This window comes from Balaenoptera physalus (assembly GCF_965194825.1).
Source record: "Balaenoptera physalus genome assembly, chromosome: 8".
Taxonomy (NCBI): Eukaryota; Metazoa; Chordata; class Mammalia; order Artiodactyla; family Balaenopteridae; genus Balaenoptera; species Balaenoptera physalus.
Window position 1 is genome coordinate 96,140,377 of NC_138887.1, and position 12,985 is coordinate 96,153,361.

The window sequence follows — 12,985 nt, forward strand, 5'->3', positions numbered from 1 at the left end:
TGGGAACTTTCTGGCCTGTGATTTCTCCCATGAGGGAAAGTGAGTGCATGAGTCAGAACTTAGCTTTCCCCCTGTTTGGGACGTTGCCAAAGAGGCACATTTCTCTCTCGTCCCCTACAGAGTACTGAGTCAGGAGCGGCAGGACTAGAGGGAAGAGGGAGGCGAAGAGAGAGGACTCGAAGAGGGCAGTAAAGGGACTCGGGTCCTACTAAATGCATCACGGACTCCACCAGGAACCCCACCCATGAGGCACTGGGAAGCCTCGCCCACGGATCCCCCAACTGGCCCATGAGCACTCTCAGTGCCTATTAAAGAAAATGTGGCGCTCACTTTGGCAGCACATATACTAAAACTGGAACGATACAGAGAAGATTAGCATGGCCCCTGCGCAAGGATGACACACAAATTCGTGAAGCGTTCCATATTTTAGGCTCAAGAGGGAGGGGATATGGGGATATATGTATACGTGTAGCTGATTCACTTTGTTATACAGCAGAAGCTAACATAACAATGTAAAGCAATTATACTCCAATAAAGATGTTAAAAAAAAATGTGGTTTACATTTTATTTACTATCTGTCTGCATGGTTTGAAGAAACATATTTATGGGACATTTATATTACTGTGTGATGTTCACCAGTTGCCATTATTTTCAATAAACAGCTCAGAAATAATTAAGTTAGTTCCTAAATTTCTAATTTGACTACTATGGACTCATAGAGGACTGATGTTTAATGAACACTTATAATAGGTAGAAGATTTCCTGGGTTTGTGAGAATCTAAATATGTGTAAGTGTTGTCCTCTGCCTTCAAGTTGTTACTTAAAATAGACGACTAAAACCAAGATTAGAAAAAACTAAAATCATGTATTATAAAATCCAAGATTCAAAACAAATACTCTGATATCTTAATACGGAAACAGACCCTAAATTATTTTGATTTAAAAGATTAGACCTTTCCCCACGTTTAATTTTAGCTCAACATACAGTAAAAAATATAGCTGTAAGAACACCTTTCTTACACATCTTTTGCACATCAGTGATTCTCTCTCCATGCTTTACTGGCCTAAAGATGGATTAAAAGAGTTTCCCTAAAGTGCTCTGATTTGCAGTAACCTCATTGATTGTTTCCTTCCTGACACTACTTTGTGAAATTAGATTGGGACACGCTTTTCCCTGAAGAGCTCTACATCCACAAATGTTTCTGATTACATGAAATCATTCAGAGTGTGAAGGGTCATCATGCAGAGAAAAGTGTCCGGCTAGCCCCTATTGCCATAATGACAGAATAAGAGAATATGAGTTTAAACTGAAAGAGAAGAAGGGATCTGGCTTGCTTATGGGGAAGGTTTTATTACTTAAACCCTCTGTCTTAGAGTAGCATGGATCTCCTGTTAATAATAAGAGCCAAGAGCTACTTGAAACTTACTATGTGTCAGGCACTGTCCGAAGTCCTTTACCTGTGTTCACTCACCGACTATTTGCAGCAGTCCTGTGAAACAGATATTGTTATTATCCCTGCTTAACAGATAGAGAAGAGTTAGTTAGGATTATAAACTTGGGGGGAAAAAAGAGAGAGAGAGAAATATGACCTATGCTCTCAACTACTGTTTTTGGGTCCTTTGTGCTGTCTTAGCTCTTAACCGACCCTAGCTTCTTTCATGCTTAGCCTTTCTGATCTGTTTTCCAGAGCCCATCTTCCCATTCTTGCTGACAGACACTGCTTCTCCAAATCCTATATGCTGAATCATGTAGTTTTAATTAAATCTTCCATAATATTTTAGAAGTATTACCCATTTAATCTTTTCAGGAGTTACATGTAGAGATCACCTCTATTGCTTCCTAACAAATGATTCATAAGTTTTACATTGCTACCTAGCAGCAAAATTTCCCACTGATGCTTTATAAACACTTACCTATTAAACCTAGAAGTAATCAATTAGAAAGTATTTCAAAGAAAGCTTGGTAATGGAAATATCTAACAATCAATATAAGAAGACAAATGATTATGTTTAAGTTCTCTATTAAAGAAATGGTCTATTCTTGTTTGGCAACGTTTTTTTTCCTAAAGTCTCACACAACCTAATACTGAGTGATTAGACAAGCTTAGTTAAATGATCTTAATTTCTCATTAGTTAAAGATTATGGTGTGCTACCTCTCAATATGCACCCTCATTTCCAGCTATCATTGAGTTGTGTTTTGCATTATTTTCCCTGCTGCCATCTGTCACTGGGCTACAATCTCATCAAGTTTCCAAGTCCAGCTGGGTGGAGTCTTTTTTTTTTTTTTTTTTTTAAAGAAATTCACGTTCTTTTATTTATTTATTTATTTATTTATTTATGACTGTGTTGAGTCTTCGTTTCTGTGCGAGGGCTTTCTCTAGTTGCGGCAAGTGGGGACCACTCTTCATCGCGGTGCGCGGGCCTCTCACCATCGCGGCCTCTCTTGTTGTGGAGCGCAGGCTCAGTAGTTGTGGCTCACGGGCACAGTTGCTCCGTGGCATGTGGGATCTTCCCAGACCAGGGCTCGAACCCGTGTCCCCTGTATTGGCAGGCAGATTCTCAACCACTGCGCCACCAGGGAAGCCCTGGGTGGAGTCTTCTAATGGCCCCCATTCTAATGGCGTCTAACAGTGTAGAGGTGCTGATGATTGTGAATTATGGCCACTTTGCACAGAATCATTTCTGACACAGATTTTTTTCTAATTTTGATGTGATAAGTAACATCTAAAACCCTTTTTTTTTTTTCCTCTTGGGAGCTCTCTTCTCATTCTATGGGTATCTTGGCCCTGTTCTGAAATGTCACACTTTAAAGAAACTTAGTGCAAGATTATATGACCAGATTAAACTCTGAATAACTTCAAGTGACTCTGGACAAAGCAAAGTACACTGAGAAAACATCAATTCCTGGGTTTTCTCTATATGGAATTCCTCAAAGTGTGATCCTCTACTATCTTCATCAGAAACACTGAAGGTGTTTTTTAAAAATGGACGTACTGGTCTCCCTCTAGATCTATCCAGTCAAAACATCTAGGCACTGTGGATTGACATCTACACTTTAAATAAACATCACAGGTTAATATTACAAACTCATGTTTGAGAACCAACGTTTTGTTATTCAGATAGCACCTACCTCCAGAAGCGGTGATACCAGACAGGAATAGTAGACAAGTACAGCTTTCAGAACCTTTGCAAGGAAATGAGCATCTAAGACACCATGGTTTATTCCAGGTGCATAAAATGAAATAGATACAGCACCCAGGGATCCAGCCATGGTTAGGTGCCCTGCATAATGTAAATTTATATGGTATGGACATAACGGTATGTCATCTGCTACTGAGATAGCTCGGTGCAAAATCCAGCCCAATTGGGGTGTTCCATATTGGATAGTCTCACTAATGGGTGGCTGCCCCAATAGGAGGTGGGTTTCTAGGCCTCGGTCTGAAACATACTGGGTGAAAATGGGCCTTTGTTCTGGTTCTTCATGGACCTCAATGTCATGATGCACTTCTGAATAAATATAGCTGCTGTGATGGGTTTCCATGCTTCTTTATTTTCTAGGGTATCTTTATAATAACCTAACATCATCTAACTTGGCTTGTCTTTTCCTTGCAACCTCAGAGAGCTTAGTAAAGAATTAGTATGCTGCTGCTCCAAGGCCTGGGCCTGGCCACTGGGCAGCCGTGGCGAGGGCTCTGGAGCCCTGCGGGACACAGCCCTTAGCCTGTCCCCGGACCCTCCAGCTCACCCGCCGGCTTGAGCACTGAGGGCCTGGAGGGCCCCAGGGAGAAGACAGCCACCTGCCTCTCTCCACACTCTCTGCCCCGAGGAACACTGTGAGTTAATTGTTCGCTAATGGTCTGCAGGTCTGCAGGTCTGCAGGTCTCGCGGTCTCGCGGTCTCGCGGTCTCGCGGTCTCGCGGTCTCGCGGTCTCGCGGTCTCGCGGTCTCGCGGTCTCGCGGTCTCGCGGTCTCGCGCTAATGATCACGCGCTAATAGTCTCGCGATAACGGTCTCGAGAGAAAGGCCTCCCACGAACAGCCGCGAGCTAATGGCTGCGTTCCCGCCCCGGCCTTGCCTATTACAATAAGGGACACGAGTCATATTGCACTGGGGTCCAACCTAATGACCATAACTTACTTCTAGAAAGACCCTATCTCCAAAGGAGGTCACATTCTGAGGTACCAATCATTAGGACTCTAACATATGGATTCGGGGAGGGCGGGGGGAACAGAATTCAATACTTGCCATTCATATTAAACGATGTTTAAGTGTGATGGCAAATCAAAACCATTCTGCCTGCTGTGTGACCAATATTTTCTTATCACTGGCCTAGGCTGTTCTTGAGGAAGGCTGATTCCAGCACAGTCATGGCTGCAGCTAGAAGTACTCCTGGACCAAGCCACCGTGGTGTAAGCAGCATTCTTTGAAAAGCAACGACTGAGCCAGTGAGTAAGTACAATCTTTGGTTGTAATTCTTTAGTGGTAAGCTTGTGAACCCAAGCTTCCTTTAGGAATAATAACACTGTTCTGAGAGCTGGACAACATATGCTTCACCACAGTGGTGGGCAAGGATGTGTTAACCATGCAAGATGAGTTTTTTTTCAACAGCAATAGTGTAAACATATTAACAGAAGCAATGGCAGCAGAAAACTAATATGTGTAGAGGAAATAAGGAACTAATTAGCTCCTCTAGCACTTTCTCTGTTTTTTGGCACTTGGACACAGGAATGGCCCCAATATGTTTTTCTATTTCTGTGTAACAAATCACCACAAATATAGAGGTTTAAGCCATATCCATTTATTAGCTCACTGTTCTATAGGTCAGAAGTCTGAGTGCAGCATGGGTGGATTCCCTGCTCAGGGTCTCAGAGACAGAAATCTAGGTGTTGACCAGGCTGGGCTCTCATCTGGAGGTTCTGGGGAAGAATCTGCTTCCAGCCTCATTAGATTTGCTGGCAGAATTCAGTGCCTTGCGGCTGTAGGACTGAGTTCGTGTTTCTTTGCTAGCTATTGACCAGGGGGCCTCTTTCAACTCCTTAATTCACCCTTTTTCTCATGTGGCCCCCCCATCTTCATACCAGTAATGGCATGTCAAGTCTTTCTCATGCTTCCCATCTCTTTGCCTTCCTCTTCTGCTTTTAAAGGGCTGATGTAATTACATTAGGCCCAGCTGGGTAATCCAGAACACTCTCTCTGTCTTGAGGTCAATTAACTAATTAACAACCTAAGGTCAACTAATTAGTAGCCTTAATTACATTGGCAAAGTTCCTTTTGCCATGCAGCATGATGTATTCATGGGCCTGATATTTTATCATACTCACATTCCCTGGCATTAGGGCAAGAAATCTCGGGGGGACATTTTTATAATTCTTTCTACTACAGCCCCTTTGGAATGAGCAAGCCTCTTGGATTCTTGGATAATTCAAGGAATGCAGGCCCAAAGAGAGACACAAGGGAATTGTCTCTCTGGGCATGTGGATGCTCGATTGATTGTTTTCAGTATTAAAAAGAGATACCTTAATTCATTAATTAAAAAGTATTTATTGATTACCTATTTGGGGCCAGTCCTCTTCTAGGTACTGGAGACTGAGTAAGGAGGAAAATATTAGGCAAACAGGTAGCTAATTCGTATAGGACCTAGTTGGCCATTATTAGGACTTTGGGTTTTACTCTAGATATTAAGGGAGGTTATTGGAGAGTTTAATGCATTGAGTGTTACGATCAGACCTAAAATTTAAAAGACACAAACGGCACTTCCTCTTCCAGGAAGATGGAGCAGATGTGCTTTTTTTCTATGCCTTCTGCTGATAACTAAAAATTCCTGACCTTTATATGTAAAATAAACATAGGAAGACTCTGAAAGGTGAAGAGAAAGCCAACTGTCCCGGGACCTTGGTACTCAAGGAATAACATGGTGGTGAATTCTCTGGGTTTTATATTTGCCCCAGGTATCCCAAACTTAAAGAATCCACAACCCGGAAATGCCAACAGGCACAGACAATAATAGCTCCAACAAAAGCCTGTTCCTTCTAGTTAAAGGACCAGGAAAGGGGTATGCTAGCAAGACAGAAAAGTTTTAGACAATAACTGTTCTACTCTGACTAAACACCACAGAAAAAAAAGCTATGGTTTCATCCCCCCCACTCTCACAACAGCAAAGGCCTAGAATTCTACCATTGCCAGGCTGTAAGGAGGCATTCCAATGCCCTTGCTGGGATAGTGTTAGAGAAGGCCAAGCAGGGAGCCAGGACCTTTATTCCCACTGGGAGTAATGAGTCCTCCCACCCCAAGGTGTCAGTGAAGACCTCATGGGGAAAATAGATTCCATACCACCCAGCAGTAAAGAGGCATCTCTTCCTGGGATAGTGTTAGAGGAGGCCTAGTGGACAGTAATGACTTTCACCACTGCTCGTTGCTATTGAGGTTACCCCTCCTGTGGTGTCAGTGGAGGCCATGTGAGAGACTCCAACTCTTCCCAGGCAGAAATGTGGACCATCCGGACATCCTATAAAATAGCACATTGATCTGTTACATTAATGACATCATGCTGATTGGACAGAATGAGTAAGAAGGGGCTAGCTTGCCAGGAGCATTAATAAGACACATACCCTCCAGAGTATAGGAGGTAAGTCCTATGAAGATTAAGGAACTTGACACACTGTAAAGTTTTTGGGGGGTCCAGTTGTCTCCTGTTGGCATAGGAGTTGAATAATATGAACACATAGGTCTAGAAACCAAGAGATAGAGGCAGGATCGGCTGCACTTACTAACACAGTGACCTGCTGGGAGACTTTCTGCCTCCCATCCCAACTCTGGGCTCTACAAGGTCAGAAGTCCTGGTCCCCAAAGGATGCTCACTGTTTCTATGAGACAAAACAAAGGTCTCATTGAGCTATAACTGTGGCTACCACTTGATCACTTTGGATTCCTTGTGTGTATGGACAAGTAGAGAAGAGTTGCTAACATCTTAGCACAGATAACTGACCCTGATCAGAAGAAGGAGGAAGGAGGACTGCAGTTACACAGTGGGGGCAGGTAGGAATAATTATGTAATTTAGGTGTTCCACTTGGATGTCTCCTGCCATTTGGATTGCAGATGGGCAAATGAAGCAATCTATGCCTGAAAAGCATACGCGAACAGGGGCCCAAAAGTCTTAGGAAGGAGGTATAGGTCATATTACCAGGTAATAAGAGAACTGTCCAGGTGATGGCTAAGAGTGAAAAGAATTTAGAATACACAGTGGGGACAGAAGATATTGAGTACCAGCTGCAGACCCAAGGCCAACTTCAGTGATGGGCGCTACAGTTCATCCCTCTAATAAATTTCCTCTCAAGGGGAGAGGCTCACCAGAACCACAGAAGATCTCCTCTTGAATGTGTATGAAGAAATGAGTGTGCACAGTATAATGGGTGGACTGTTTCAGTTATAGGGGTGCACCACTCTGATCTCCTTCAAGAGACAACCTGCCAAAAGGAGTGCAGCGAGCTGACAGTGGTGGCACCTTCAGGATCTGCTACAGCATTCAGACTGAGGTCATGCTCTTTCAGGGAACGCCCAGCCAATAACTGAGCATCCTGCGGGTACTAGGGCCTGACTATTTGGCCTAATAAGGGACTTCTCTATGGGAAACCTTTGGCTCAAGATCCTTATGGGACTAACCAGAACTTTTTCAGGCTGTCTCACAGTCAGAGGCTTGATTTACCAGTCTCTACTCACAGATATCAGATCTGAATTATGGTCTGAAGGCTTTCCTTGCCTATTCCTGCTTCCTTTCTCCTTAAGTTTTCCCAAGGAATACCCTCTTTAATTCTTTTGCATTTCTAACTGTATTAGTATATGCTTTCCGAATGATTGAAACTGACCCATACCCTAAAGATCTCCTGCATCCTTACCTGTTGCGTTGTATAAAAAACAAACAAACAAACAAAAAAACTCCCAAATTGTCCTCGACAGGTAGGATTAATAACTCCAGATGGAGCTGTAACCTTTGTTGCCTGTTGGTTCAGCTGTATAAGTAGTCTAACACGGTCAGGTGGCACTCTTACCTTCCAATTTAATGGAACAATTGTTGTGTCTCCTTGTGGAAGCACTCATATTTTGTGAACTAAGACCACTAAACTATCAGACTACAAAGTTGTGGTGATGAAACGCAAAACTTTTTCTGAGGATCATTAAGGGTAATAGTGAGAGGAACCATTCTCATTTCCACATAGTGATTCCTGGACCCAGGAATCCTTGCTATAAGAAAATCATCACCATATATTGATTGCCGTTTAGAGCATTACCTCATGCTGGTGGATATTAGCCATGCACACAATGTTTTGTCCCCTAGGTGGCACTGTAACTGAGTCTTCAGAAGGCCATTGCATTGTAGTATGAGGCCAACTCAGTGGATTCCATTAGCGTAAGCCATTGTTGAAATTGTTTGCTCTACAATGAGTTGCTTGGTCAGGAGCAATGCTGTGCGGAATACCACAGTGATGAATAAGTTTTCCGTAAATCTTTGTTATTTTATTTGTTTATTTTCTTTATTTTTTTGGCTGCGTCAGGTCTTAGTTGTGGCCCAGGGGATCTTCGTTGAGGCATGCAGGATCTTTTTGGTGCAGCACATGGGCTCTTCGTGGTGGCACCCAGGCTTCTCTCTAGTTGTGGCGCATGGGCTCCAGGGCACGTGGGCTCTGTAGTTTGTGACACGAGGGCTCTGTAGTTGAGGCGCGCGAGCTCAGTAGTTGTGATGCTTGGGCTCAGTGGCCCCGCGGCATGTGGGATCTTAGTTCCCAGACCAGGGATTGAACCCATGTCTCCTGCATTGGAAGGCGGATTCTTTACAATTGGACCACCAGGGAAGTCCCTGTAAATCTTTGGATGGTGTTTTGATCAAAACATTGCATGTAGGGAAGGCAAATGTATATCCAGAATAGGTGTCTATTCCAGTGAGAACAAAATGCTTCCTTTTTCATAAGGGAGTGGTGCCACTTATCTCCCAGGGAATTATGCTATTTCAGGGAATCAGTCTTGGTTTCTGCTGTTGGCAGGCTGGGAACTCAGAAGTAGTATAGACAGATTGGCTTTGGTGATTGGAAGTCCATGATACCGAGTGAAAGCATAACCTCTATTTCTGCTGTCATGACCTCTTTATGCGTGAACACATTGCCAAGGATGGAGTGGTTTTCAAAAGAGGCTGACTGACACCTACGTAATGAATTATCTGCTCCATTTGATCATTAAGTTCCTTTTCAGCTGAAGTTACTCATTCGCGTGTATTTACATGTGATATAAATATCCTTACACTCTGTGCTCATTCAGAGAGGTCACTATCTCATCCCCAGACCTTCTTGTCATCAATTTTCTAATTATGTTTCTTCCAAATTTTTGACAGCTAGCCAAAGCATTGTCATTGCCTGTAAATCAATGTAGACACACACATTAAAACATTTCTTTTTCCAGGCAAAAAGAAAAATCAGAAGTACTGTTCTAAATTCTGCCAACAGGGAGAACTTCCTTTCACCATTGTCCTTCAGGGCTACCCATGGAATGGGGCTGCAGTGCTACAACTCTTCAGATGGGTGGTGCCAGAATATTGTGCAAAATCGTCTGAATATTGTCTTCATCATTTAACTGGTCATTGTGAACTTCCCATGAGATGTTGGTGCAGGATGAGAGAAAAAAGAAGATGTAGCTCCAGTAGGACTTACGGGAATCTGAGCCATTTGCTGTTGTGTCTTGGGACCTACCTAATTCTCATCTCACTTATACTACTTTTCCTGATAAGGTTGTTGCTATCAACATTCAACTTTCTGGCTCGGGGTCCGACAACTCCCCCTTCATCATGGGCAGCTTAGAAAATATGGCAACTTGAGGGCCAATGATCAAGCATTCAGTCTCCATTTACCCTCACTGGTAGGTCATAAGATGTTTTTCAAAAGGAAAATAGTTATCAGCAGATGATAACTTAGCTTTGCCCTAAAATCTGAAAGGTCTGTGATGTATTTTACCTATAGGGTCTGGCCAAAGACTCCATACAGCACTCCTATCTGCTACAGACATTTCAAACATATCGGGATCTGGTGGGTTGTATGACCCAAGGGGCAGAGCAACTTGCACAGCAGCCTGGAACTATTGGTGAGCTGTCCTTTGCTTTGGGCCCACTTAAAACTTGCAGCCTTTCTGGTTTCTCAGTAGATGACTTGGAGCAGTACACTCCAATAAAGTATATGATGCCTCCAAATTACGGAGAAGCCAATAAGCCCCTTTCTTAGTAGCTGAAGAGGACTTTTAACCATGGAGGGCTATTTCAACATGCCCCAGACTGTTGGACTCCTATAAATTTCACTGAGGTGTCAGACCCCTGAATTTTCCTGGGGGATATTTCCTACCCTCTGATCCTCATGTGACATACAAAGGTTTCTACTTCCTGTTTACCAGAAAGGTCCAATCAATGCGATAATATTACATTAGATCAGCATTATATGCTATGGGATAGATAGGGTATCAAAGTCCCTGCAAACTAAGTATAACAGTGATGGAGAGCTGAAAGCAAGCTATTCTTGATGTTTTCTATCAAGTATAGAGAAAAAAGACAGTCACCTGTTCAACACTTGTATACCACACCGAATGCAGAGAATCTATTTTAATAGCAGCATTTGCCACTCTGTTACTCCTGGCCTCCAGAGAATAGCTGTTACAGAGGCCTTCAGGATGCTGGTGCTCCCAGCCCCTAGTGTGCTTCTCAAAGCCTTTATAAAAGAGGTATCCTCCAGAGCTTCCCTAGGGACATAATCAGAAGACAGATGATGATAAAGTCACTAAAACATTCCAATTTCCTTAAACATTTGATACCCTAACGCTAGGTTAGCTCTGATTTTTCAACCCCAGTTAGCATAAACCATATATGATTCCAAATTTTAGCCAAGCAATCAAACCAGCCAATCCAAGTTACTTTAGTTAATGCATTAAATTCAAAATTTATGCTTAATCCTCCTGCATCAATATATTTGGCTTCATCCAATATTACATTCCTTCTACCAGATTCCAGCCCCTTAGAATGCATTATGATAAATATTCCCCAGCTTTTAGTTAATGTATATTGGCAAAGTCTTGCAATATTGTGTATGCCACATTCTCCCAGGTCATACTTGGTGCCTAATATCCTGGATTTTAATATAATTATAGGTCTGGAGTATCAAGAAGAAGAAGATTAAAATTTTCTCTCTTGGAAAGATCATTACTGGTTCTTTAGGCAAGGAGAGTCGAACCTCCTTAGACAGCAAGAATGGGCTGCTTCCACTGGCAAATGTGGCAAAGCAGAATTTGGAGGTTCATGGTCCCCAGCTTCTCTAGAACCTAGCCAGTTGCTCCCATTCCCATTTTCATGGTTCTCACTCTTTTCCAATTAATGCATCAACTTTAACGTAAGAGAATCTATGGTTGTGAATTCCATGCATATTATCATTTAGCTGCCTGCAGGACTGGACTTTGGGTTTGTTTTCAGAAATATCAACCATTTAGCTATAGGACCTAAGGAAGCTTTCTGGTTCATTCCTTTGATGTTGAGCTGGGAATTTAAAGCTCTAAGCTCATCATTTTCCTTTTTCAAGTTTTTAAAGAAGCAATCAACCAACCCCACAGTCGTTATACTATTTATTTTCACTAAAAACCTGGCTTCTGTAGACACTGGATTCCAGATGACAAGAGGTGATCTCATGGCTCACCCCTAGAGCTGGGGATGGGGTTATCCAACCCAAACTGCATGACCAGGAATGAGTGGGAGTTAATTCTTGCATGGGAAACCAGGGTACTGTTGATGGGAGAGGGTAGGGATGGAAGCATAAACAAATATCTGGCCACCCTGTCCATAGTTGGTCTTTTCTCTCCAAAGTTGAATATAAAATGTAATGTACTATTGCCATTATTTAGAAGATCCTTCTCAGAGCAAAACTAGAATGGAGCAGGTCAGAGGCTGGGAAGGGGTAGAGTAGACAAGAATGTAAGAAGACCAGGAACTTGAAAGATTAGCAGAAGAGACCAGCAAGAAGAGGAAATTGCAGAACGGCTAGGCTGGAAGTGAAGACGGAGGCTCTGCTTGCTCTGCAATTATGTTCAGAGCTATACCTAATACCAGTTAAACTATTATTTTTTTAAAATTTTATTGGAGTATAGTTGACTTACAATGTTGTGTTAGTTACAGGTGTACCTCAAAGTGATTCAGTTATACATATACATATATTCATTCTTTTTCAGATTCTTTTGCAATATAGGTTATTACAGAATATTGGGTAGAGTTCCCTGTGCCATACAGCAGGTCCTTGTTGGTTGTCTATTTTATATATAGTAGGGTGTGTATGTTAATCCCAAGCTCCTAATTTATCCCTCCCCACCACGCTTCCCCTTTGGTAACCCGAAGTTTGTTTTTGAAATCTGTGAGTCTGTTTCTGTTTTGTAAATAAGTTCATTCGTACCCATATTTTAGATTCCACATGTAAGTGATAGCATGTGGTATTTGTCTTTCTCTGTCTGACTAACTTCACTTAGTATGATAATCTCTAGGTCCATCTATGTTGCTGCAAATGGCATTATTTTGCTCTTTTTTATGACTGAGTAATATTCCATTGTGTATATGTACCACATCTTCTTTTCAGCATTACTTTTTTTTTTTAACAACGTTTTTTTTAATTAATTTATTTATGGCTGTGTTGGGTCTTGGCTTCTGTGCGAGGGCTTTCTCCAGTTGCGGCAAGTGGGGGCCACTCCTCATCGCGGTGCACGGGCCTCTCACCATCGCGGCCTCTCGTTGTGGAGCACAGGCTCCAGACGCGCAGGCTCAGTAATTGTGGCTCACGGGCCCAGTTGCTCTGCGGCATGTGGGATCTTCCCAGACCAGGGCTCGAACCCATGTCCCCTGCATTGGCAGGCAGATTCTCAACCACTGCGCCGCCAGGGAAGCCCAGCATTACTTTTAAGTATGGATAGACACAGTTCTTTAC